Below are 13,332 nucleotides of genomic sequence, written 5' to 3' on the forward strand. Positions count from 1 at the left end.
TTTTATCCGCGGTGAGAGAGCTTTGTGTATTCGTTAGTTATACAGTTTACTCTTGCGGTGTTGCCTCTCAAATGAAACGAAATCATTCAATGTATAAAAAGAAGGCATGCAATCAAATTTTGATTGCTGCGTCCCTCCCGCAGTACGTGATCTAAATCATGTATGAATGTTTAATCTCATTATCGGGGTGAACAACACAGATATTGTTTTAAAAAATTTTAAATATTGCATAAACGTATCATATGCACGAGTACATCGCAAGAGAGAAATTGAATATAATTTATATATTATATATTGAGTATGTGCTCTCTCGACAGAAAATTATTTCGTGAAAATAATTTAATAAATATAAATTTGTAAAAATGTGCGATTATGTTATTAATTGTTGAGTAGTGTTGTATGAAACTAAGTGTCTTAATATATGCCGAGAGTGGTATTTCTCGCGTGTAAGTAGCGATATGCATGTTTCGACCGAACTGGAAGAGCGTAAAATATGCATTTTAATTTACATTTAAATTATCAGCTTTTATTAAAATTCAAATGCAAATTCTGATTTTAATGGCGGGATAGCATACGCGATAAACAAATAAATGTTCTACTTTACAACGTATACGTATATTAATAAATGCACTTATATCGCGTTGCCATAGAACGCATGTTTCAAATTTTCATCTCATTATTGACGAATATTTTAGTAACAAATATTTTACTGGCAGATATATTTAAATAGAATTATATATTTATTTCAATATGGCACAATTACAAGAAACGTTTCAAATAATCTATTTTATATATATTTTGTTAAGAAAGTACGTGCAATATTTTATAATCTGAGTTTTTTATTTAACTTATTAGGCAAAAATATATTAGAAAATATATATGCGTGACACATATATACAAAATAAACATATATACTAATAGATAAAAAAAAATAAAGTGTTCTACGAAACTTATGATGTTTACGTCGACTGCACGCTGAATTCGTAATGAATTTTCGTAGAATTGTGAAAAATAGCGGATAATGCTAGAAACTAATTACTTGAAGACTAATATCGCCGTTTCAAACTCATCGAATATGTGCAAAATATAATAATAAATATTTCTTTCTTGTATTTAATTCAAAAGATCTGTTTCTCTCTTTTTCTTAAAAAAGTAAAGTAACATTAAAATAACCATATTCATCTTGCAATTAAAAATATATGTAAAATATAACTTTATGTCCGCATATTAATAATCGCAGAACGTATACGCATTTTGAACTTTGCTTATCTTGTAAATCGGATTTACTCACGCTCTCGGTTCTGGAGAGATTCGGCTATCGGGGGAATAGCCGAAATCCAAATATATACTTCTTTATTTACTAAAACTTTAGTATAGCAGCGCTATCAACGCTGCATACTACTACGGCAGATTAGTTGAATAGACGCTAGGCGAGATCGTAACTAAATTTGGTAGTTTAATAACAATATTCGGGTTCTAAGCTGTAGTTGTTCGGTCGATCAAGCTTAAACCTAATCTGTTACGACCTCAAAATTGTCTCAGATGAATCACTTGTGCTACAAACTTGGTTTAATGATTGTATGTTGCTTTGATACGCTCTATAATTACATGTTTGCATAATTCTCTATCAGTTAGTTTCACTTCTCTCAGAGCTTATATCTCCACAGAAAATTCTATTTTAATATCAAAATACATCTCTCGTCCTATTTTAGTAAAATATACGAACGTATATCTTTCTGCATTAGTCACTAATTTTTTGTCTAAAGATAACGTTTATTGCTACACAAATATTTGCTTCGGATCATAGAAATGCTTTGTTCGCATAGATACGAAGGATCCTCAAAGAGACCACATACGACCACTTCGTCCAAGGACAAGTCTCGCTCACCTGAAACGCGGCCAAACTCGTCACCTGTTGACCCAGTTGATAGTAACGACAAGTCTCTATTTCTACTCTCTCGCGCATCTACTTTATATGCAAATCGCACATGAAAAAAACATATTTCAGCTACATGGCGACTAGAACGAAATGGCCAAGAAATATGATAAACGTGAACGTAAATTGCTCTCTGTGATGTGTATTATGCGTATAAGTAAGTATGGGAAAAACTAAATACATAAAAGATACATTTTTAGATTACGCCTGAGAAGTATTTTTAAGCTAATTTTCAAGTACCATCGACAAAAATTACAGATCTTGTAGCTATCATTTCATAATTAGTCGTAAGAAAAAGCAAGACAATTGTAGAGATGAAAAAAACAAGGCTGCGTCAGAAGATAAACCATAAATAATGGATTAATTTTAATACGATAACGCATTTTTGTTCCTTTGTTGCACCATCTGTTCGGTGAAAGCACAGTCGCATAGCTAATTCGAGAAAAATGGGGACAGTCGTTGGGACTATTTCGGTGGTTTTCGTTCGCAATGCCATTTAATCGAATGCCGCGTTAATTACATTAGTGCCATTGGATATTCATTAATTAAGAACAGCCAGGGCAGCGATGTCCATTAACGGTTTTTTTTCCCGGAAATCTATTAGAATTGTAAAAAATTATTGGATAATTTAATTCACAATTGCGCCGAACGTCGGCGAATATCGTTCATCTTCATCGTAGAGTCCTTTTTCTCAAATATTGCCGACAACGTGCGTGTCAAAGAGACTATTATATATTCACATAACGTCGTCTCACGTTGAAATTGCGCACTTGAAATGTTTTCATTTGAAAAATGTCACATTACCATAATTTTAGAATGCAGTAATGCATAATATATGCATAAATGTTTCGTACAGTATCTGTTACATTAGCGACAGCTTCAGCAGACATTTGAAACTCGCAAAAGTACAATTTTGTCATGAGAAATGCCAATACGCGAAAAAATATTCGAAAGTGTTTGTCAAGTCTAAATATTTTGTTATTCGAATATATTGCAAATAAAGCTTAAAGTTTGCTAGAAAAAGTTTCATTTATTATGTATATAACACGATTTGTTTCTCAATCGACTTGAGTGACAATGTATTTATTGCCTTTCTAATATCCATCTTTAATAGTTTTATAAAAATTAAAAAAATTCAACATAACATCTTGAGAATGCCTTAAAAGATTTGAATTTCCGCTTGCACAATAACAGCGGAGACTGTTACTGCAACTTTATCCTACATATTGATGCCCGCGCGCGCGCGAGCTTACGCAAGCCGGTCCTTGGATTCGAGGATAAAATAATATTGCTCCATGCAAATTGGAGCGCGATCCACGGCTGCGGCATCATTCGTAGTCCGGAAGCCAATTCATCGGTCTACAATTCCGAGAGGGTTGCACGCGGTAAACCGCGGCTGCGGGCTGCTTCAATTGCGGTACGTATATAAGCTCCGTGTTAAAATATATAATCATTCGTCTTGCGCGAAGGCTGAACAAATGGTGCGGACGGATGCGACTGGATCGCATTGACGTGATAAAATTCATTCGGGCCGATTCATCAGCCATTCACGCCATTGGCATCGGTCGCCGGCTGTAATATGCGCGAGGTGTCTTTCGGGTAAAATATTCCTATCTTCTTCAAAAAAAAAAAATACGAGAGGATGGGGAGAAAAAGCGTTAAATCGACGAGGGAAGCGACTAATCGCGGGGATTCGGAAATCCGATTCAATTATCGTTTAGCGACTGAATATTCGCGGTTGTCTCCGCAAGGATAGTTCCCTCTCTGGGCAAATTAAAATTTAATTATACGTAAATCTGCTGCTTTCGTTCATCTGCCTGAAAAATCACTTTGGATCAGAGGATTATTAAAATCTAGCTATACAAAGCCCAAGTCCCCCAAGATCAGTTCCAACACTATTCTCATTCAATTTTTGCGGTTCTTCCTTGTACATACGTTTGAAATCCATTTTTTTTTTACGTTTACTTTATTCGTCATTTTTATCCGTCAAAGAACTTGTAATTTCAAGTTATAAATTATTGAAAATACATATTTCGATTACTAAATTACTACAAATTAATTTCGAAAGATATCAAATCTCGTAAAAAAAACAGATGCAATAAAAATAGTTGCACTTCATATATGTATAATTTCAAACTTTAACTGAATTGAAATTTAAAAGAATTTCAATTTGACATTAAGATATTCAATATCGACTATAGTAACTTGTAAGAAGTTGCGTAAGAAAACGGTATTTGATCAAACTTTTGCTAAGAAAAAATCGATTCCAGATTGGTCAAGTATGAAAGAAATACATATTGATTTTAAAAAAACCATTATTATTTTTAACTTCAACGTTATAGTATATAGTAAGCTATTAATTTTAAATTTATGTTAATCAATATCGATGTATATATTACATAAAGTTTCGCGGTTCTTGGATTTTCACTGCTTTATACTTTTTTTTTGTTCGATTATATAAATTAATAAGAAAAACAAACTAAAATAGTTATTTGAAACGTTTTACGTTAATCATTTTGTGTATCATAAAAAATAATCTTCCGTTCGGTTATTGACGTATAGCACAACATCGATGCTTTCAATTCCGCAGGTATATACATTGTGACGAGCGACCCGATATTTATCAGATTTATCTCATTGTTCGTCAAAAAACAATTGTGACTAAAAATAGCGATGCTGTTAAAGCACTCGTCGACATTTTTGTTTCAGTATTTTGTTTATTATCCGTTATACAAGTAGCCAGATAGGACGATACCGCAATCTGAATAAAATACAATTAAGCTGATAAAATGTTGCGGAATACTCTTTTTCGATTTGCGTGTAAACGCATTAATGTTTGGAATTATCGGATCAATGCCGAATAATAGTGTTTCACGTAGGCGGTGAGAATACGGACTACTGTCGAATTAGCGTCTTGGTTGAGATGTCCCTCTATAGAAGTATCATTTTCAATCACGCGCCCACACACAGAGTCATTGACTCTACTGCTGGTACCTACCAATTAACACACAAATGGTCCCTGTTGTCATCAAGGATGTACTCGGTAATTGTCCATTGTTACAAACATTAGTCCCTTTGGCTATCGCTGGTGACCATATGGATATATTCAATGACCATTGGGCTATCCCATATCCCGTCAGTCTCTTCACACTGTACAATTACCGAAGGTGTCTGGTAGCTAATATGAATGACTTTTGCCCTCTTCTTCTCAAAAAACGCGTCTCTCTTGTTTACCAAGGAATGATTACACGAACGACAATATATAACGTTTTTCGACATTTTTGGCATTTCTTCCTGAATCGTAAAGAAAGCGGAACGGGAAGAAACGCCCTAGCGACGGGGGCAGAGATCGACATATTCGCGAAAGTACCGGTGTCTGTCGACCGTGACGTATGAGCGCGATTCAGGTTGTCAGTACCCGTTGGTTTTCGGCGATTTATTCCCGGGAGATCGGCTCCGGCGAATCTCCCCGTCGTTAAATGTGCTCAGGACACGACGAATTATCGCCTCGCGCATAGACATGCACGGGCGCCTTTTCCTCGAGCTCGCACTTCGGCCGCTTCGACTGCTCGCGAGAGTCAGCGCGGATCGATATTGAAACATATTGGGAACGTATTTACCCCGCTTCGAAGCAAATGGAACAACGTAATAACAAACTCGCGGAAGAAAAAACACTTAGAACGGGGAAACCTTGCGCGCACATTCAATTCGCGTGAAACTTGATTAAACATTTTGATTAAAATACTATTATGCGATTTTATTGCGTTTGCATAATAGATCCGTCGAAACCATCTGCATATAATACTTATTGTAGCATCGCTTATTGAATTTTTTTTGAAATATGTGCAACACATCTCTGCGTATTTAACGTAAACAAGTCCCCTCCCTGTTTAACTCTCAAATTCTTTCATATACATAGACATTAATGAGAGTTTGATTAAATTATGAAATGTATCAAAAATTCATACGCCTATTTTGACATTATTGTCTCGCGCTATAAACTGGCGAGTAATCCTATGGCGCGTATAACGTACCGTAAAATCTCCTCATTTGCGAAGCTGCGAGGACGATAAAATTCCCATTATACTTAATAATTGGGCTGTCAGCGCGTCGCACCGTCAACAACTGAATTTGTTTTTCACCGAGACGCGATACATGGGGGGGGGAGTATATATAGCGTTGATTTGCAATTTAGTAACGCGCGCCGCTTTGTATTCGTCCGGCTGAGTTCTGCGTGGTCATTTATTAACTTTTTTTTTTATCTCCCACGCCCCCACTTAATTTCTCTGTCAGCGGCAGAATGAATAAAGGCGGTATATACGAGACAAGAGGAGGGGGCCAGACCTGACCCCAGCATTTTTAAGTACTTGCTAATGAACCGGCGTCGTTAAAAAATTTATTATTTCCCCCGTGGAAGCATTATTCGTTACGATCGATGCAGTTCGTTAAACGAAGCGCGTTCCAGCGTTCTGTTCGAAAAACATATTGACATTTGCCTTCCACGCACATAGGAATCGCCTCGGGAAAATGTCCAGTATATATATTTTAGATAAAATTGAAATAAAATCAAAGGTCAATATTTGTAACCTTCATGCAACCAGAAAAAAACAACTCTTTTTAGATATAACATCCATTTTTCCATTTTTGTTTCGCGATCGGTTTTATATATATATATATACATGTCTCCATTAAATTCGTTTGTATATTACTCAATAAATTCAAACACGCGGCATTTATATGACAGACCTGACCGCACTATTATATGAAATTAAAACATTTTCACGTTGATATCTGACAAAACATTTGCATCAGCTTAGCAAATATTGATGATTGAGGTATTATTTAAAAACAAAATACTTGTCAATATAAATTAATTGGAAAGATTCTTATACTAAACGACTATATTTTACATATTGCAAATGTGGAAACGGATATATTATATAATTGCTATATTATATAATTAATTTTATAAAACAATATAACATGTAAAAATGATGCTTGTCGATAATGTATCAAAGATTAATATCGCTGAGTAATTATGTTAGATGATAAAATCGATCGATGTTTTTAGATCAGCGTCACTTTTCAATAATAACAATAATAATTAATAATAAAAAAATAAATAAAGATTTATGGCTATTTTTTATTACTTTACGTTTAGTGTCCTTTGACATTTTAGAAATTCTTGATGATGAGTTTTTTAACTTTGTGCTGTAAAATATTCCTATTAAAATACTCGCTACGTAACACGTTCATTAATAGTATTAAATTACAATTGTGCTCGGCACATTTATGTATAGTAGAATATATTATATATAGTAGGGTTAAATTCTTCCTATATTCTTCTGTAAGTTGTAAAAAGAGATTACTAGAATTCTCTGTTTAAATAATATTTCTCTTTACAATTTTGCTCGATAGAAATATACGTTCTAAAAGAGCCATTGAAATAACGTGAAATAATTGATATCCGCTGAAGAAATTACTCGTTATGAAAAGATTTGCATTGCTCTAACTGCTAAAACATCTTCCATCGCGAATTTCATCGGTTACCAAAGTATCGTTAAAGCGCTGAATTAAATTCTCCGCGCAGTCCATTCGACATAAATCCGACCGCCAATTAGTATACGTCTTAAAATAACAGCATGTAAAATTTTTCATATAACTCGTTACGGGAAAATCTGAATATGACGGCGGACGGGGAAACTCGAGGAGTTATTAGAGCGTGCAGATATGCAAGTCAGAGAAGTCGTGGAATTAATTAAACGACACTATGAAGCTATCTTCGCAATCGTAGCTGAATAACCGGAATTCCTGGGATATTTCGGAAGCGGAGGATACGGCAGGATCGAATGATAGAGAGCGCGGAAATATTCTCGTAGCACGCAACGAGACGCAGGTGCATCGCGGACGGCATAATGCACTGCGTAGCTGACTTCCGTTTTGTTTTGTGCATTGCACTCAGAAATATATCCTCCAGGTACATATATCAGTTATGTAACCCGGTTATGCATGTATGCGATAATACGATGAATATGAGGCGCATGAGGAAGTTCGCGAATATACACGCTATTCGAAACATCCCATTTTTTGACGTTTTGCCAACCATTCCTCACTGTGTTATATCATTCTAAAGTTTTGCAGGCTTGTCGTTCTTTAAATATATGAATAAAAATTGGCTAAAGCTGATGCGATCATTTTAATGCTTCATCAATCATTTTAATAGTATTTTTAAAACGAAAAAGTATATAAACAACTTTAATACATCGTCTTCGTATATAAAATCAAAATGTTCCTATGCCATTATCTAATGAATGACGAATTGTTATAAATTTGAAGTCGATTATTGCTGAGCAAAAATTTGTACAAAAGCGTTTCTTATTTTTTGTGTAATGTTATTTTTCAATATTAAATATTTTGGCTCAGAGTGTAGAAGCAAGAATTAGATATTTATAGAAAATATAGATTTGTCATTCATAAAAACACTGTATAAGCAGTAATATAAAAAAAAACGATTTAATAAAATCGTATTTCCCTCAAAAATCTGTATAAATTTTATTATCTTTCTTTCCTTTATGCGTGTTTAAGAAAACAAAATAATATATTTATTCATGAATACATAACAAATATAATTTTCTGCGTAAAATTTAGTTACTTAAAATTTTGCCACTTAATATAATTTTCTTCTTTTTTTTCCTAAAAAATTCGAGACTAGCGAATGAGAAAAACCGGAGATGTAATCCGCTCATGAACGATACTATGTTTCGCGCCACAAATTCCAAGCGGAGCGGAGAGCAGCTGCACATTATAAATATATAGTCTGCGTAGTGAGAACTGATGGAAACCGTGACCTCTATTATGTATAACATGTCTTCCGTATGTCGAAAAAGTGTGCAAAACACAAGTGGTATGCGGGCGGTAAGGGATCTCGCGCGGTACACATAGTGGAAGTAGATAGATGCGCGTATGGGCAGACGCGAGGCGTCCTCGCCGAGACGACACGTATACTACATTCGCCGTAGTGGATCAACTTCCGGCTTTCAATAAACTTGCATTGCGCGACCCATTCAAAGCAAACCATGTATGAGAGTACACCATTTCCTGTATCCTATTTTCGAGTTTACCAAGGCATACGGCAGTTGCAAGCTATCGTACTCTGCCGACCAGCGAGATATGTCGCCGGGAAAATTAAAAGCTGCAACTCGTGTGTACTTAAATAGTACTTTAAAATAATGGGGACCTCGCGGCGTGCGCACATAACTAAGTCAAGAGCCCCAGCCTACTTCTGGATATTGCGGGACTGTATTTTTAGCCTGAGAGAAGGGAATGAATTACTAGAGTTGGCGCATCAAACAAATATTAAATTAGCGAGATATATTACGCTCCTGCGACATTGTATAAACGCAGGTATTTATCACTGATAAAATAGTAAAAATTCTTCCAGCTGGTTCATGCGTATACGATGAGATAACTAGCGGTAGTAAATAAATCTTTCGAATCGATAAAAAATTGTTATCACACAAAGTACGATGTTCAACAGATTAACAAATACATGTCGTAAAAGATAGTGTAATAAACTTAAATTATTACAGTTCATGAGATAGAATTAAAATGCCGCTTATATTGAAGAAAATAAACAGTTGAAAGATGAAGAATTCAATAATGCCGATAACGACTTCTCTCTTTAAAATATTGCATATTTCACGACAATACAGTGATAATAGTACCAGTAGTAAATGCCTTCTTGTTTAAATGCCACGGCAGCTACTACTGCTGAACATAAAATGTTACGTCGTTGAATAAAGTTGCTGGAATTTATGGTTGTTTGTAAATTTTTATAGCTGAAACCAAAAATGTGTAACAGTGGTATATAAAGATATCATTCTCAGAGAGAATACTATATTAAAACAATGCGTTAAAGTAATTAAAAATACTATTGTCTCATAAAAAGACTAATCGATGTTAACATTAATCTTCTCCGTCGACGCTGTTGTACATTTGTTAAGAAATATTAAAAAATGATTTAATCATCTTAAATACATCTTTATTTTAATTATTTTCGTCTATTATCATGACTAAACGGAAAATATATCTAGACTGTTTTTTGCTTAAAAAACGCAATTGCTTGAAATAATAAAATTACTAAAAAAAAAAAGCCTCAAAAAAAATTTTCAGAAATATTAAAAATTAATATAAAATAATAAAGGAGGTATAAATATATCTAACATTAAATATATAACAAAGGCAAATAATCTGACTTATTAAAGATTAATTAATTAAATTAATGTTTTCATAGCATTAGTTAATTAGTTTACAGTTAATGCACTCGATATTGGCTGGTAGGTGTTGTTGCAAAGTGGTGTGCGTCAACGAATTTGAAACATAAATATAGAAAGTTACGACGCCAGCGTAAATATAGAGTTATAGAGGAAAGGCCACTAGTGCGTCTATCTCGCGATGATTACTGAAACTGCAAACTGCATTGTAACTCGAAATTACAATCAATTCACTCTAATAATATCCCAGTGATACGCGTAATTAGAACCTGGAAATAATGTAAAATGCATTACCAATTCAATAAACGAACTTGTTACTATACGTAGCACAGCGAATAACGTTTCTCTTTTGGACTACGTGGAGCTGGATCCATGTCCGATATTAATTAGTTCAGCAACGTAGAGGCCGGACTGTGTATGAGGAAAAATTTTAATCGAATGAACCTGGAGACATAATTTTACAAGTCGCGGATTTATTTGTCCGATAATAATTAATTAATGTTCACAGAGCGTGTTTTCATCTGTCAACATTTTTAAAATTATATCAGAGAAATATGTGAAAGCGCTATTTTATTTCTCAGTAACTAGTATATTACAATTTTTTAAAAGCTAATAGACAAAATAAGTCAATTGGCCGCATAATCTTAAACTGAGAATTGTAGTCACTGATATATTAACTTGTAAGATTAATTATGATACAATGCAATCAATATGTAATCGCAATTAAATGACAATACGCTGCTCTGTATTCATATGTCGTTAATTTCGTACTGCTGTATATATGTTAAAATCGATACATTTCGAATTGTCACTCTGATATAGAATTGCGAATTGCGTTCAATTTCATTTCTTTCATCGAGCGCTATAGATATGTGGGCCCGTTGCACCGTTCAAGTTTCGTCGCCATCGATTTTGTTCGTGACCTTAACGACTTAACCAATTAGATAAAACTTTGTCCATGTATTTACCGTGACAACAGAACTTTTCTATTCTCGCCGACAGCGAGAAACTTCCTCGTGGGCACTGCTGGTTTTTTCGTCGCGGGAGTCACCGAAGCAATCGTACGATGTATAACGAAATTGCAAGCGCGGACGAGTTGCTGTGCAAGTATTTAAGTTACGAAGCAACGGAATGGTATAGAAGAGGCTTGGCATTACCTGCAAATTTCGCTCTCAAACGACGTCTGTGCGTGTTTTAAAATCACGATAACTCTTTTTTCCGCAATTTTCATCGCGTATAGGGAACTGCGGGAAATGTAAGAAACCGTCATTCTTAGATTATCTTCCTTGAAAGTTGGAAAGTTCGACCTGCACGATTCAATATTTGATCTCCGTACACAATTATACGTTGATGTTGGCGGAAACACTGAATAGCGCCGTCACGCATTTCTGAATTCGAAAAGTTAAATATCTTTATAATTTGCACTACTGCTCAACGTTAACGCTATAGATTTTATAATAGTAACTCAATATTATTCTTGCCCAACTAGAGTCTTTCAAAGTAGAAATGCAAACTAAAATTGCTTAAAATTTATTGATAACTTTTAACAAGGATGTAAAAAAACAAAGCACACACATTCCTGTACTCCCTGTAATATACGCCAAAGTCTCTCGCAAATAATAATTAATCTCTTAAGATAAACGTTTAACGTGATATTAATAGATATATTGTTGTACAAAATGGCAATATCAATTTTATATTAATTAATTTCTGCTGCTTATTGGATTCTTTACACTTCATTCGTTTATATCCCCTTGTATGAAAATCCATGATTAACCTCGTTATATTATTTCACAATCCAGCACGTATTTCCAGTTGCGTAATTTTATTCAAGGCACGTTTTACGCAGAATTTGTTAAACTATAGAATTGTAACAATATAATGGATTTTTATAAAACACCCTTTTTGTAACATGCAACCTTACAAAAATAAATACAATGCAAACGTGTATATTGCAGAGGTGGGTATTAAAATAAATACAAAACTCAATTATCTATGAATAATTGCAATTGAGTTACTTATCTCTGTGTGATTCACAATTATTTATCTATATAAATAAACTGACATATTTACGCATACATATCTATATAGCTTTATACATATATAAAAATTATTTTCTCACGTCACGGATTGCATAAAAATTCAATGCTATAATATCATTCGACTGTTATCACGATATAAACGATAAAGGAGCGAAAAAATAAATCACCAGTCGCCGAAAGCAACGAATAATCTCCGTAAAATTTATGCGTGGAATGGTGCAAACGACAAGACAATTCTTTAAATCATCTCGCGCGCGTGCCCTCCGACGTTAACATATACGGCCGGCATACATATCCCGCCATAAATCTGAAAACAATTCTCCATATCCCAGATTTTGTTTAATATTCAACGCCGTGCGAGGATCAGTCACTCAGCGACTTCGGTCGTCGCGAGACGTATATAACGCAATTGCGCGAAATAGACGCACTCGCGAAATTATGCAAATGATAACAGGGGGTAGGATGAATGGTGGAGGCGGCATGAAGAACGAGCGCGCAATGGGTACAACGCGGTTAGAAGATGCGAAAGTTATGAGAGCTCGTTCTCGTTGTCATTTAGATTCACGCGAGACTAATGGATACCCCCTTGGATTCGCTTAATGGCGAACCATTATAAAAGGAGCCGAAGTGAGAGAATGGGAAGCGAAAACGCGTGCACGAAGAAAGAGAACAACGATGAGACGCGACGCAAAAAGCCGGATCGTAGGTGAATATATACATTGTCTTAAATTCTTGCGCCATTCCGGTCGAAAAGTATAGTAATGCCAGTTTCGTTGCCAAAGAAAATCGTCGAAGTATACCGAAACACTTCATCATGCGAGAGACTATTTTTCCGAGCGATCGCGTCAAGCGTATACGGCGCCTACTGCTGCAATTTTTCACGAAACTTACGTTTATGGAAGATTTTTAATCGAGCCAAAGAGCTAAGATGCACGTCTACGATGCAGATGTCTTTTTTTGTCTTGGAAATCAATGAACCAAATTATTTTTTGAAAAGCGTAATCCGCTTTATCGGGGCTTATTGCGGTAAAAGACTCAGTCGTTAAAGGCCATTGCTTTAATCACGCTATTCCTGTTTCTA

General features: G+C 34.9%; 1 protein-coding gene across 11 annotated transcripts in view; it reads right to left on the reverse strand.

Annotated features, from left to right (window-relative positions):
• Cask (peripheral plasma membrane protein CASK) overlaps positions 1-13,332 on the reverse strand; it is a 184,829-nt gene that overhangs the window by 27,058 nt on the left and 144,439 nt on the right. The window lies entirely within an intron of this gene.

The sequence above is a fragment of the Temnothorax americanus genome, unplaced genomic scaffold (genome assembly GCF_048541705.1).
Source record: "Temnothorax americanus isolate GAGA-0224 unplaced genomic scaffold, ASM4854170v1 Scaffold45, whole genome shotgun sequence".
NCBI lineage: Eukaryota > Metazoa > Arthropoda > Insecta > Hymenoptera > Formicidae > Temnothorax > Temnothorax americanus.